The sequence below is a fragment of the Canis lupus genome, chromosome 25, assembly GCF_048164855.1.
Source record: "Canis lupus baileyi chromosome 25, mCanLup2.hap1, whole genome shotgun sequence".
Lineage (NCBI taxonomy): Eukaryota > Metazoa > Chordata > Mammalia > Carnivora > Canidae > Canis > Canis lupus.
This window is the reverse complement of record NC_132862.1, coordinates 14,538,860-14,554,147: the sequence shown is the minus strand read 5'-3', so window position 1 is coordinate 14,554,147 and position 15,288 is coordinate 14,538,860.

Here is a 15,288-nt window from a genome sequence, read left to right as displayed (position 1 = left end):
GGGTAAAAGAAAAAAGGGAAGCAAACCACAAAAGACACTTAACTATAGAAAACAAACTGAGAGTTGCTGGAGGAGAGGTGAGGGGGAATGGGGTAACTGGGTGATGAGCATTAAGGAAGGAACTTGTTCTGACGAGCACTGGGTATTATATGTAAGTGATGAATCACTCACTACACTCTGCCCCTGAAGCCAATATTGCACTGTATGTTAACTAATTAGAATTTAAAACTTTAAAAACTTTTTTAAAAACCCACTTTAAAAAATCCTGAAAGGTATCTAATAAGGAGTCAAAAATATTGGACTGAAATTGTTAAGCTGGAACTTAAGATACAGCTTAGGGGTAAACTGTAAGGGAATGAGAATGGGGAAAAAAAAAAAGGAAGATTGCCAAGGGAAAAACCAGGCAGTAAAACAAAAGGAAAACAAAATGCAATTATAAAGGATTGCTAAGATTTGCTTTTTTTAAATGTACATACATGTGTATGTGTTTCAGTAGATTCAAATCATGACCCTAAATCAACCATCACAGAATCACCAGTTATTGAATTCACTGTGATGAGCTTCTTATATAAATTATATCATTTTACCATTACAGAAACCCTATAAATTCTCTTTATTCTCAATTTTATATGAAAAAAATAATTTCCCTCAAGTTACCATAACTCAAAACTCCAAGACATTACTGGAATCTAAATCTAGCATGATCCAAACTCCAATCACTGTGCTATCTCACTTCCCAGATGCTATCATTCCCTAAAAGTGGCTGATAATATAAATAATTATACCAAAAAATAAATAAATAAATAAATAAATAAAAAATAAATAAATAAATAAATAAATAAATAAATAAATAAATAAATGATTATACCAACTGGGGTTGCCAGATTTAACCATAAAAATACAGAATATTGAGTTAAATTTAAATTTCAGATAAACAATAAATAATTTTTAGCATAAGTATGTCCTATGTACTTGGGAAATTTTTATACTAAAATATTATTTGTTGTTTATCTGAAATTCAAACTTAACTACATATCTTGTATCTTATCTGACCAGCCTGGAAACAACTGAATTTGGGAAATGATGTCAGTTCTCTTAAATAACAGATTTTCCTTAGCCCAGGTTAATAGCAAAGTAGGCAGGCAATAAATGAGGCACAGATGGATAAAAAAGAATAAGCAAATGATAATGGATCAATATATATCCAATGATATTATCCAATGAATGGATAATACATTATAAAAGGCACTATAGAATGAATCTTTATCTAGCCATTTTTATATTAGTGATATTATTATTCTGATAACCATTGGAGGTTAGGGTATTTAGTAATACAGGGTAAAATATCCACTTAAGTTTCTCAGATATCAATGAAAATATTAACACACTCATTTTAACTAAGATTTCAGAAAGAAAAATTGTCAGAACCCAAACCATCTGCATATACAGAGCTAATTTAAAATGTTTCACTAATTTAACCTAATTGAAAAATAAAATGCATATTTTAATGGCTCTGTTGTTCTGATAATATGTTTCTCCAGACATATAATATAGCCAATGGCCAAATCAAGAACATAATAATGTAGATATTTTAAAGAAAGAAAGAATAATTTAAATGCACAACATTATTCTTCAGTTATTACTTCCAATTCTCAGTTGATGGAATAAGCCATTTAAAAACTCATTGTCTGGCACAAAAACACATAGATCAATGGAACAGACTAGAGAGTCAAGAAATACACCCACATTTATATAGCCAATTAATCTATGACAAAAGAGGCAAGAATATACGATGGGAGAAAGCCTTTTCAACAAATAGTGTTAGGAAAATTGGCCAACTATATGTAAAAGAAAGCAACTGGACCACTTTCTTACACTATGTATGAAAATAAACTCAAAATGGATTAAAGATTTTAATATAAGACCTGAAACCATAGAATTCCCAGAAGAAAACATAGGCAGTAAGCTCTTTAACATTTTTCTTAGCAATATTTTTTTTGGATCTGTCTCATCAGGCAAGGACAACAAAGACAAAAATAAACAAATGAGACTACATCAAACTAAAAAGCTTTTGCACAGGAAAAGAAACCATCAATAGAACAAAAAGGCAACCTACTGAATGAGAAAAAAATAATATAAAATGATATATCTGATAAGGGATTAACATCCAAAACACATAAAGAACTCCTATAAGTTAATTCAAAATTACAAATAATCCAGTTAAAAAACAGGCAGAGAATCTGAATAGATACACACACAATGGAATATTACCCAGCCATAAAAAAAAATCTTGCCATCTGTGAAAACATGGATGAACTTAGAGAGTATTATGAAAAATAAAATAAGTCAGACAGAGAAAGATAAATACTGGATGACTTCACTTAAGCATGACATAAAAAACAAAACAAATAAACAAAACAAAACAGAAACAGACTCCAGATACAGAGAACAGACTGGTAGTCCCCAGAGGGGAAGGGGTTGCAGCATGTGTGAAATAGATGAAGAGGATTAAGAGGTACAATCTTCCATTTATAAGACAAATAAGGCACAGGGATATAATGTACAGCATAGAGAATATAGCTAATAATGTTGTAACAACTTTGCATGGTGACAGATACTAACTGGTCTTACTGCTGTGACCATTTTGTAATGTATATATTAAATCACGATGTTGTACACCTGGAATTAATACAATATTGTATGCCAATTATTTTTCAATTAACAAAAAAGAATTGAAAAAAACCCACCTCTTATTTGCAGCAAGTGGCTACAATTGAAGGAAATTTTAAATGGAATTTCAAATCACTGACCATTAGAATATAAATCTAAAACAAATCAGAAAGGTATATTTTGAAATCATTGATATGACAAGACTTTCAACTTGCTCTTCAGTGAAATGAGAACTATATTTAACTTTAGAACAAGAAATCAAGAGGTGTTTAGTCAATGAGTACTATGACAATTAAAGCTTGCTGTTAAGAAGTACTGTATTTATGAAAATTACCAAGACCCTTGATTATACACACTTTTAAATCAAAATCTGTCCTTGAACTATTTTTTTGCATTGCAATTATAAATTGGTTATTTCCAGACAAGATGTGGTTACCAAGTGACCTGAAAAGCTGTCAGTTTTAAACAGGGCCTGAACAAGAAAAGGCTCTGCAACAGGTCCAGAATAGTATGCAAGGTGCCCTGCCAATTGGGCCACATGAACCAGTAGATCCAATGTCGCTTAACATGCCAGGGGCAGGTAGGGATACTATTTGGAGCCTTCGCCGGGCTCTGGAGGTGAATCAAAGTCCCCAAAATGAATCAAGTGTCAATCATATGTCTATATATCACATAAGAAAAAATATTTATTCCTCCATAAGATTCCTTAAATGAATACCAGAGTAATAGATCAGATAGTACTTATTGTTTGTATTAATTTTATGTATCTGTATATTTTGGAATATAGATTTTTCCAGTAGGATTTGTATTTATTTCTGGCTTGCCCTATAACACCTCATTGTACAAAATGATAAGTATATCTGGATATCAGGCAGGGGAACTTACAACTGATGGAAGAAAAATAGCATAGTTGTAACTTTCTCTTCAACTCTTGAATATTGATCAAGTGATTCAGATATAAAAGTGAAAGTGTGGAGGACAAAAACAGCTTTTTTCCCCTTTTTGGTTTGAATGACCACAACAGAAAGAAAAATACAAAGTAAAACAAAATTATGTGAGTATTACATAGACTGAAGCCAAAAATGTTATAAGGAAATATCTATTTATACAAATTTTGAAAACAATGCACTGGCAATCTTGTAGGGCTGGCCCTTCTGCTGGAAAGGAGCCTGGGCCAACTGGCCAGTGTTCACAACCCAGTCTCTAACTGCACATGTTTCTTGACAGGCACCTAGATAAGGATGCTCACCAGTACATTTCTGAGAGAGAAATCTACTGGTATCCACCATCTCTTATTTGAACTGACAGAAAAACAAAATGGAACATGTGATTGTCACACAGCAGTCTTCCAGGCAGCTTAGAATATTTCTGGCTCAGGGTAACACTTAGCTTGTTTGAGACAACTTTTCTATCCATCAACTGTGTCAAAGTATCAAAGACTTTCTGGAAGTTTAGGTAAAGAGCAGCATCGATTTCTAACTGGGTGGTTAGCAGGTGTGGCTTGAAATAAAAATTGGGGGTAAAACACAATCTCTATTGTTCACATTAACTTTAAGAAGGAGGGGATAGGGATCCCTGGGTGGCGCAGCAGTTTAGCGCCTGCCTTTGGCCCAGGGCGCGATCCTGGAGACCCGGGATCGAATCCCACGTCGGGCTCCCGGTGCATGGAGCCTGCTTCTCCCTCTGCCTATGTCTCTGCCTCTCTCTCTCTCTCTCTGTGTGTGTGTGTGTGTGTGTGTGTGTGTGTGTGTGTGTGTGTGACTATCAAAAATAATAAAATAAAAATTAAAAAAAAAAAAAAGAAGGAGGGGATAAAGGGCATCTGGGTGGCTCAGTGGTTGAGCGTCTGCCTCTGGCTCAGGTCATGATCCTGGGATCCTAGGATTGAGTCCCGCATCAGGCTCCTTACGCAAAGCCTGTTTCTCCCTCTGCCTATGTCCCTGCCTCTCTCTGTGTCTCTCATTAATAAATAAATGAAATCTAAAAAAATGAAGGGGAGATCCTATGCTCTGGCCATGATGAAAGGACAGAGATCAAACATACGTTCCCCTCTAAAATAATCAAGATTCACATAGAATATATTAAAAACAGTTTTCATACATGTAAAAACAGGAAACACAGGGCAGTGATCCTTGAGAAAAGGGAAACCTGCAAGGTAAGCCCTACAATTGCATCAATGTAGGCCTCCTAAGGTCAGTTCACAGGCCATGGAACCAAGGAAAAAAACTCAAGCAGAGCCCAGTAAATTTTGCTGAATTGAAGAGACAGAGATCAGAGTTCAGATTGCTCAGGGCAGCTAGAATTTGTGGGCAATGAAACAGAGAGGAGGGAATACAGGGAAGGAGACTTAGAGATCTGTAGAGGCCCTCCCGCCCAAGTCTTCATCTGATCTGTGTTTGCGTAAGAAGAAACTACCTGAAATCAGGGGAAAAAATCACTAAAATCTAGTAGGAGAACTGTACAGGACTAGACAGTAGGAGCCTGTACAGGAACTAGACAGTGGGTATAATACTAAAAACCATAGAGCTTTCATAATGATGCTAAATTAGCCCTAGACTAAGGACATCCCTGGACTTACCTTAACAAAGCTTAAAAGTCTTGAAAGGATGTAACTGATTCTAATTAACTTAAATTCCCGCCTCCCTGGTGGGGGTGGGGGGGGGAGGGAATGATACATAAAAAAACCAACACTATATTTAATAGAATACAACAAAATATAGCAATCAATACTTTGAAACCCACAATGTCTACCATTCAATTTAAAAATGATTATAAAGTAAGAAAATATGGTCCATAAATGGGGGGAATCAATCAATAGGAATATATCCAGAAATTATAGTAATTATTAAATTAGCAGAGAAGGATATTAAAAGGGTATTATACGATCTGTGTATTCAAAAAGACAAAAGAAAACATAAGCATGGTAAGAAGAGAAATGAAAGCTATAAAATAAGCCCAAAGATCATTTCTGGATATGGGAAAAAAGTATCTGAGGTGAAAAATACACGGGACAGAATTAACAGCACATTAGGAAGTGCTGGTAAAAAGATCAGTGAACTTTAAGCCATGTCAATAGAAATGATCCAAAATAAAGCCCAGAGAGAAAACCCTAAGGGGAGAGGGAAGAGGATCAATGAACTATCAGGCAACACAGCAGTCTAACATATGTGTAATTGGAGCCCCAGGAGCAGAGAGGCAGAAAAATATCTGAAGAAAATCTGCTGGAATTTCTCCAAATCTGATGAAAATTATGAGCCCACAGTGCAAAAACTCAAGGAAACCCAAGCAAAACATATTTTTTAAAAACCATATTTATTACATTATATAAGTTGTTGAAAATAGTGATAAAAAGAAACCTCAGTAACTGCTAGAGAACAAAAAGGACTAAAAATGCAGATGGAGGGATCCCTGGGTGGCTCAGTGGCTTAGTGCCTGCCCTTGGCCCAGGGTGTGATCCTGGAGTCCTGGGATCGAGTCCCATATCGGGCTCCCTCCATGCCTGCTTCTCCCTCTGCCTGTGTCTCTGCCTCTCTCTCTCTCTCTTTTTCTGTGTCTCTCATGAATAAATAAATAAAATCTTAAAAAGAGGTATACAGATGTAAATATGATAGCACACATCTGGCCAGATACCACACAACCCAGAGTACCCTAGAGAAGCCATCCTTAAAGTGATGAAGGGAATGGGGGAGGGAGAACACCTTGACCTAAATTCTCTACTCAGCAAGAATACTTCCCAAAAATAAAGGTGAAATTAACTCTTATTTCTGACAACAGAAACGTTGTTTCTGTTGTTTCTGTTGACAACATTTGTTGTCAACAGACGCATACTACAACATGCCAAAAGAAGTTCTTCAGATAGAAGGAAGATGGAAGATGATAATGTAAGGAAATCTGAATCTACATAAAAGAATGAAGGAAATTGGAAATTATAATGGGGTAAATATAAACGCCTTCTTAAAATATATTATATATTATAATGCCTTTAAAAGAAAGTTTAATACTTAGCAAATACAAGCCATAATCAGAAAACATAGTTAGCATGCTTAAAAATCATTGTTAAATAATGCTCATTTTGTTCATTGGGCCTTAGGAAAGTCATTTTTCAATGGGGAGATGACATGGTATATGGTATGAATGCTTCCAGGGAGATTTTACATTTATTAATGGATAAATGTAGTTTCCTACCCCACTACCTACAAAAGTCCTCCCTCTCATAGAACCAGGAACCCTAATATTTCCTAGTCTGAAAACGAGAAGGAATGTCCCTAAACAGTGCAGTTTGTGAAGGGAGAGGGATGAGAATGTGGTCTCTAATCATAGTATCCTCCTTAACATCGAGCTGATTATGATTCCTGGACACTATAGTCACACAAAATAACAAGTAAAAAATCAAAAACAAAGACTGGATAATAGAGTCCAAGAAATTTTCTAAGACACATAGTAATAAGACAAAGTGACAGGTAATATGATGAAAATAGATATAGGATTTGGGCAAGAAGTGGGTGGCTCAGTTGGTTAACTGTCAGACTCTTGATTTTAGCTCAGGCCATGATCTCAGGGTTGTGGGATGGAGCCCCATGTTGGGCTCAGTGGTCAGTGGGAGTCTGCTTGAAATTCTCTCCCTCTCCTTCCCCCCAGCTCAGGTGCATGCATTCTCTCTCTCTCTCTCTCTAATAAACAAATCTTAATAAATAAATAAATAAATGCCAGGAATATTGTAGAGCTGAAAAATACAGACATGTTTACTTTAAAATAGGCTCTGATTAGAAATGGAAGAGTATAAATACATTTTAAAGTTGTCTCCAGTGACAGAAACTAAACAGACATTATATTTCTTATCAGCAATAAAAGAGGAAGAAAGCAAGGCAATACTTTCAAAATTCTGAGGAAAAAAATATTTTCAACTAAAACTTCTCTACCAAGTCAATGTGTCAAGAGTCATGGCACTTGATAGCCATGGTTAGAATAGACTCAGAAAATGTACTTTTGATCCACCTTTTCTTAAAAAGTTACTTTAGGATTAACTCTAGCCAACAAAGATAGGAAAGCAATAAATGAAAAGATATAGGATACAAGAGAATTGGAAACAAATAGGAAGGCTAGAGAGAGAAGGTCCCAAGATGACAAGACACTAGAGAGCCTCCAGTCTATTTTGAGGAGAAAGTGAGAGGACTCTGAGAGGGAGAACTCTAGGGAAAAGCAGAGTGGGCATAAAACATAACTGAGGGGCTGGATACAATTAAGCATATGACAAAGGCAAATGCAAGGGGAAAAGAACATTTAGAACCCCACAGAAAATGGGGGGAGGCACTACAAAATGCCAAGGTCCAAATACAAAACAAAGTTAAAATGCATTATTTTGAACACTTGGGACCACATCTTTGTAATAGAAGAGATGTAATTCTTAGCAATCTCTAGTCACTAATTGAATTTTATTTATGTTGTTATAAAATAGTATTTTCTGCATCATTGCCCAGCATAAGATTTAACAGAAAGGGAAAACGTGGAAGACTTGGGTGTGGTTTCTGAACAAGAAGTAAATTTTAAGAATCCTAACAAAGACACCTGGGTGGCTCAGTGGTTAAACGTCTGCCTCCTGGAGTCCTGGGATCGAGTCCCACATCGGGCTCCCTGGAGGGAGTCTGCTTCTCCCTCTGTCTATATTTCTGCCTCTCTCTGTGTCTCTCATGAATAAATAAATAAAATCTTTTTTTAAAAATAAGAATCTTAACAATATAAAAGCAAAATCTTACATAATACAAAGTAGACCATAAAAATGGAAGGAAGATAGGCAAAAGGAAAAGAATATTTTCTTCTTACCTAGTGGGATATCAAGATACCCTATGGAAGGTAAATAGAACAGGAAACAGGAATTCAGGTTTCTATTTAAAGGTACTAAGTTAAAGGACACCTGGGTGGCTCAGTGGTTGAGAGTCTGCCTTTGGCTCAGGGCGTGATCCCCAGGTCCTGGGTTTGAGTCCTGCATCAGTCTCCTTGCTAAGAGCTTGCTTCTCCCTCTGCCTGTGTCTCTGCCTCTCTCTCTGTATCTCTCATGATAAATAAATAATAATAAATAAAAATTAAAAAATTAAATTACAAAGTTAAGGAATTAAACACTAAGAGAAATACAACCATCAGACACTAGGCAGGAAGAAAAAGATAAGTGGGAACAAAGAGCAAAAGCCTCTGCTTTCACAGTGGAGACCTGTTCATTGTTATCAAATTTATACTTTCATCTAAATCGATAAATATCTATTGATAAAGTAAAAAGGGATGTAATCATATTTTCTAGTTTTTTGAAGTAACCACCAAAAGATAAAAACAGAAATTAGCCAAAAAAAGTTTGCCTCTAAGGTGTATGTTTAGAGAATAGCCTGGCGCAAAGCAAGAGTTTATTGTTTTTCATTATTTCAGAATTTTTAAATCAGTCAAGGGGCACCTGGGTGGTTTAGTCAGTTAAGCATCTGCCTTCAGCTCATGTCATGATCCCAGGGTCCTGGAATTGAGCCAAGTCAGGCTCCCAGCTCAGCAGGGAGTCTGCTTCTCCTTCTGCTTCTGCCCCCCTACTTGTGTTCTCTCTCTCAAGTAAATAAAATCTTTATAAAAAAGAAAAAAAAAGAATTTTTTAATCAGTAGAAAGGAGAAAAGAAAATGGAAATAAATTGAAATAAATGAGCAAACCAAAGGTAAATACACTTTTTAAATATTATCTGTGTTTCCTATGGAGTGGATGACAAAGTTTCTGCATTTAATGCTAATTTCTTTAAGAGTTTCCTGCTGATTCCTAGTGATTGTTAGAAATATCAGTCTGAAATGAAAATGATGATGGTGAAAATAAACCTTCCTTACTTAAACTTCAAGATATTTTGGGAATAAAGGTACAGGTTCTTTTTCTGACTTGAAAGAAGGAAATCCATCTGCTCCATAGGATTATTGACAGCCTTTCTTCTCCCATTTGGGTTTCATTTCATACAGCAGCATGAAACTACAATTCTGAGGTCTAGTTTTCTACCTTTATTTTCTTCTTTCTTTCTCTGAAAAAAAAAATGCTAATTTTTAGTCAGAGATTGAATTCCTACTTGGGTTTCCCTCTATTCCTTGCAGGACAGCTTCTTTAATTTCCTTTGAGGGAAGTAATGGATTTCTTTATCCAGAGCCTATTATGAAGCAGTACAGCAGAGCACACCCAGATGGGATCTTAGAAACATATAAAAAATGAAAGAATAAACAAAAAGATAAAAGCCAATTAAACTCTGCAATGAAAATATCATAGACCGCAAAAGCAGTCTGATGATATTGTAGCATGCATCTTGATATAGCAAGGTTTAGAAAATGACTTTTAGGGGCACCTGGGTGGCTCAGCGGTTGAGTGTCTGCCTTTGGCTCAGGTCATGAGCCCAAGGTCCTGGGATTGAGTCTCATATTGGGCTCCCCATGGGATGCCTGCTTCTCCCTCGGCCTGTGTCTCTGCCTCTCTTTGTCTGTCTCTCATGAATGAATAAATAACATTAAAAAAAAAAAAAAAAGAGAATGACTTTTAATGACCAGTATGGGGCAGGGGGAGAGTATAGCCTGGCACAACTTCTTGAAAAGCAACTGTCAAAGGGTAATGGATTTTATATTTTTAAAAATTTCAGCTTTTTCTCAGTCCAAGTCAAGTCCTTCATTTTAACAAAGATCTCTAGAGGCAATCCACTTGAGCCCTGACCAAGGGAAACACCACAGGAGCGTGAGAAGGAACTTGATGGCCTAACAACATTATTCAGAAGATGATACTTACATGCTGACAAAATTGAAGGACACTCAAGGACTAAAATACTAAACCGAACACGAGCCTCAAAACGTCTGGGACACATGAATGGATTTCTGAAATACTCAACAATAAATAGGAGTGAGATGGATCCCAAAATCACCCGGGGATTCACCCCACCTCACCTTACTATAGTAAAAAGTTGTAGAAATTGGGCAGTGATAAAAACCAGCACACTCAAGGCACCTGGGTGGCTCAGTCAGTTAAGTGTCAGACTTAGGCTCAGGTCATGACCTCAGGGTCCTGGGATCGAGCCCCTCATCAGGCTCTGTACTCAGCAGGAAGTCTGCTTGTCCCTCTGTCCCTACCCCTACTCATGCTCTCTCGCTCTCTCTCAAATAAATCTTTTTTAAAAATGCAGCACCCTCAAACACTAAGAAACCACATCTTACACATTCAAGAAACATTAAGACCTCAAGTCTCTCTTGTCTTGTTCTAGTCAACAACTTCCAGTTATTGTCCTAATTCCCCAGCTTGATTTACAGGCAAGGTCTGCATGCTTTGCCTCTACTTCCTCACACTCTTTCTGGTTAGTTCATTGTGGTAGTCAAATAACATTTACCCTCTCCACTCTTGTTAAGGTTCCTAGTGGCCTCTTGTTGGACAAACCTTAAATCTACATTCAGTCCTTATCTTATTTGATATTTCTGTTCACTTGAGATTATTAGCCACCCTTCCCTTGAAAATGAATTTTTCTTGAAATGGTTTCTCATGCTGGCCCCCTAACTCTATGTTCATTCCTTTGAAAGACCATTATTGAAGATCTCTTACATGCCAGGCACTCTTATAGGCTCTGTGGATACAACAGTAAATGAAACAGTCAATCCCTAATCTCATGGGTTGACATAATAAAATAAAAATAATAAAAGATATAATAAAAAGACAAAGTAAAATATTTAGAATTCTGGAAAATAACTGCTAAGAAAAAGAAAGCAGGGAAGGTGAGATAAGGAGTTACAGTAATTTGGGTTATAATTTTAGACAAAGTAGCCAGAAAAATTGATATTGGATATTGATTAAAGTTGGTATTAGATATTGATTAAAAACCTAAAGGAAGTAAGGGAGGAAACTATGTGGATTTCTGGGGGAGTATCAATATAGGAAGAGAGAATGGTAATTTCAAAGGCCCCAAAGCAGGAATCTGCAGGGTATATTAGAAGAACTTCAGGAAGACCAGGGTGATTGGTGCCAAATCATTATGGAAGAAAGAGGTAGAAACTGACTAAAGAGAAGTAACTGGGACAGATCACAGAGGAGCTTGACTTCTTCCCCAGCTGAGGTGAGAACCCATTGAGGGGTTTTAGCAAAGAAGTGAGGTGTCACGGCTCGTATTTTAACAGGATAACTCTGGCTTCTCTACTGAAATAGAATGGAGGAGTTCATGGATTAAAGCTAGGAGGCCATTGCAATATTCCAGATGAAAAATGTCCTGATCAAGGTGGTAGCAGTGAGGTGATAAGAAGTAATTAGACTCTGGATGTGTTTTTTAGTTGGAAAGACTTAACTGATTTTTGGCCACAGCAACTGGAAGAATGGAGTTGTCATTTGCTGGGATGGGGAAGACTCAGGCCGGTAGGGTTAAGTGAGAGAGGATTATAGAATGTCAGAAGCTTGCTTTTGGTCATGGTCAACAGGAGATGCCTATCAGACATCCATGTGTGCACGGCAGGTGGGTGATAGGTAGAGGGGCAGTGCCATGAGTCTGAAATCCAAGGAGGAAGTCTGAACTAGAGATACAAATTTGTTCTTAAGACATACATGGTATTTCAAGCTATGAGACTGGATGATCACAAAGTGAGTAAAGACAGAGAAAAAAAATACCCCAAGAGTGAGCTCTGGGTCACTCCAGTGTTTAAAGTTTTTCTCTTTTTACCAATCTAGTATGCAAGGGCGATGCCCAGATTATTCTCAGTCCCTTCTCTTCCAGCACCAAGGACTGAGTTACCTTGAACAGAGGACCATCTATTTCTTCTTTCACCTTGACTCTCTCTCAGCCACAGGGTTGGATGACCAATGTGACTTCTATTTCTTTCCCATACCATCTTTGATCTTCATATGAACCACATTTCCTCTATACCACTTACCATAATTTGCATTTACTGTATTTGTACACCTTTTTGTTTACTATCTCTTTGCTTTACCACTAACCTTTCATGAGCACACAGACCAGTGTGTTGTTAACCCCAGCACCTAGCACAAGGCAGGACATATTGAAGGAAAATATTTATATTTGTTGAAAGAATGCATATGAGCCATTAGTTGATGACTCTCTGATGTGTAATCCCAATCTGATTTCTTTCCTTAGCTTCAGAATTCACCAAACTGGCCATGAGGTTTTCATTTAGATGAACCACAGACACCTCAAACTCAGTATATGAAGGAAGAATTCCTGATATTGCATTATCAACCAGTGTTAGCCCCTCATGTCAATGGATGGAAAAATCACATACTTAGCCATCCAAATCAGAAATCTGAAAGCCATCCTAAACTTCTTTTTCCTTAGTACCTATACCTATTGGCCACCAAATCTTAACAATTCCTTTAAATGTCCCTTGGTTTCATCCCTGCTACCTTTGCTTTAGTTCAGCTCCTCAATTTTCATTTCAAAAGCCTCATAATTACTCTTTTGACTCCATCCTAACGTCCCTTGATTTATTCTGTTATTGTTTCCAGAAAAATCCTTTTAAAAAGGAAAACTGACGAGCAAACTCTATTAAGATTTCATGTGGCCCCTTTCACTACGCATAGGAATCAGAACCCAGAGACCAATCCAGATGATTGGCTCACTTATTGGTGAAGTAAATTTGAATTTTTTTTTCCAACATTAAAATGGAAACATTTTGTATACAAATTTAACTTTTTGGCTCAGCTTGGAAAATCCAAAGTTCTGGTAACACTGGATACAGATTTCCATATTCAGCAACCACATGGAGCTGAATGCCACCTACTTCCTGTGGGGAGGGGATGTCCTGGACCCCAGGCCAGCACAACTCACATCACTCACATAGGCTGCATGACTGGCACTTCGGGCCTAAAGGGTAAACATCAAATTCCTTAATGTGACATATAAAGCCATCTGGATATGCCTCTGTGGGCGACCTTTCTGGAATCCCCCCTTCCAGATGCCCCTCACCTTCTGAGGCTCATCTCTCACCAGCATCATGCTGTCTAATCATGCAATGTATCTGCAGTTCTCTAAACACACCATGACCTCTGGTTTCCTTCCATTTATGTACACCTTTGCCTTTATCAGGAATGCCTTCGAGTCCCTTCACACTCCCACTCATCCATCCAAAAACAAATCTTGATGGGCCTGCAGACTCACTTCCTTCCCTTCGGATAGATTAACAGAAAGCTGGCTCAGCAGGACTGAGTTAACATACAAAAAATCTGGATGATACCAGCTGCTAGGCTTCCTTTCTAACAATATCATTTTCTTACCTGTTGTTACATAGTCATAGGCATGTCCCCTGTTCCTCTGATCCTACATATATATAGAATCACATGGCTGGAACAGCTTTCAGCTGGAACATTGGCCACCACGCATGCAGCCAGAATTGGACTAAACCGGGGGTCAGTGAGAGAGCAGGAGATTGCGTGTGCTTTACTAATTCTCTGCTTTCAGTTTTGGCACAATAAACGGTTTAAGACACCTGCTTCATGTGGTGCTACGAGTGTGTGTCCGTGAACCCTTGGCCCAACACCTTCAATTTCCTGCCCAAGCCTTCCTTGATTTATAAAGCTTTTCCTGCCTTCCCTAGAAGACACAGATCTTGTTCAAGTCCTCTTGCCACCGTGCTCATTCTTAGTTCACCCTGACATTTAGAAGATTTATCAACTCTACTGCAAATCTCGGTATGACTTCATATTGAATTCATCTCTCTAACATCATACTGGGCAAAGGTAGAAGCTCAATAAACATTCACATGAATGAGCTGAGTAATATCAATGGAGTCGCTCTGATAACTTCTAGCAGTTATTCACCAGACAAAGGAGGGAGTCTTTCCACCTAATTGAGTAAGTACCAAAACAGATGGCATTAGATTTCATCTTTCCTCGTTCCTCAGCATACCCACTTTTATTCTTTATAAGACAGTCTCAAAGAATTGTTTTGAAGATTAATTTCAATAAGATGCCCACAAGGTGCCCGGCAAAGAGTGGGTGCTGAACAAAAATACAGTACACCAGGAAGGTACACTTGAAGTGGCTGAACAAAAAGGTTTTACTATTTTAATTCGAGATTCTAATCCTAGAGCGGAAACAGTGCACAGCACAGAGAGGCACTGAATGCTTGCTGAATGAGTGAATGAATGCATCAGCGGATGAGCAAATCCTGGCTCTGCCCATGATTCTTGGGTTGCCTCCAAGTCTTTGTACTCCCTGTTCTCTGTATTTAAAACAATCTTTCCCCAGTGTCTTCCTGCGGGCTCTGTTCAAATGTCTTCGTATTGACAGGCCTTTCCAGAAAACCTAGATGAAATGAAATTCTTGCACACCCTTTCCCCTTCTTCTATTTGCCCTCCGATTTCTCACTATCCACAGCTCTGTACACATAGCTCTCTCCACCTCAAATTTAAGCTTCAGAGAGCAGGAACTCTGTCTGCTTTGTTTGCTTCTGTATCTCCACATTCATGCAGAACAGTGTCTGCATGAATGAATCTTGAAGACTCTTGGTATGACTCCTCTTCTTCATTTGTAAAGTAATGGGGTGGAAATAAATGTACTAATGCCTTCTGGATGAAAATTTATATCATCCATTTCTCCCAGCTCTTTGCCCATTGAACACAGCAAGCAGTCTCCATCTTCTA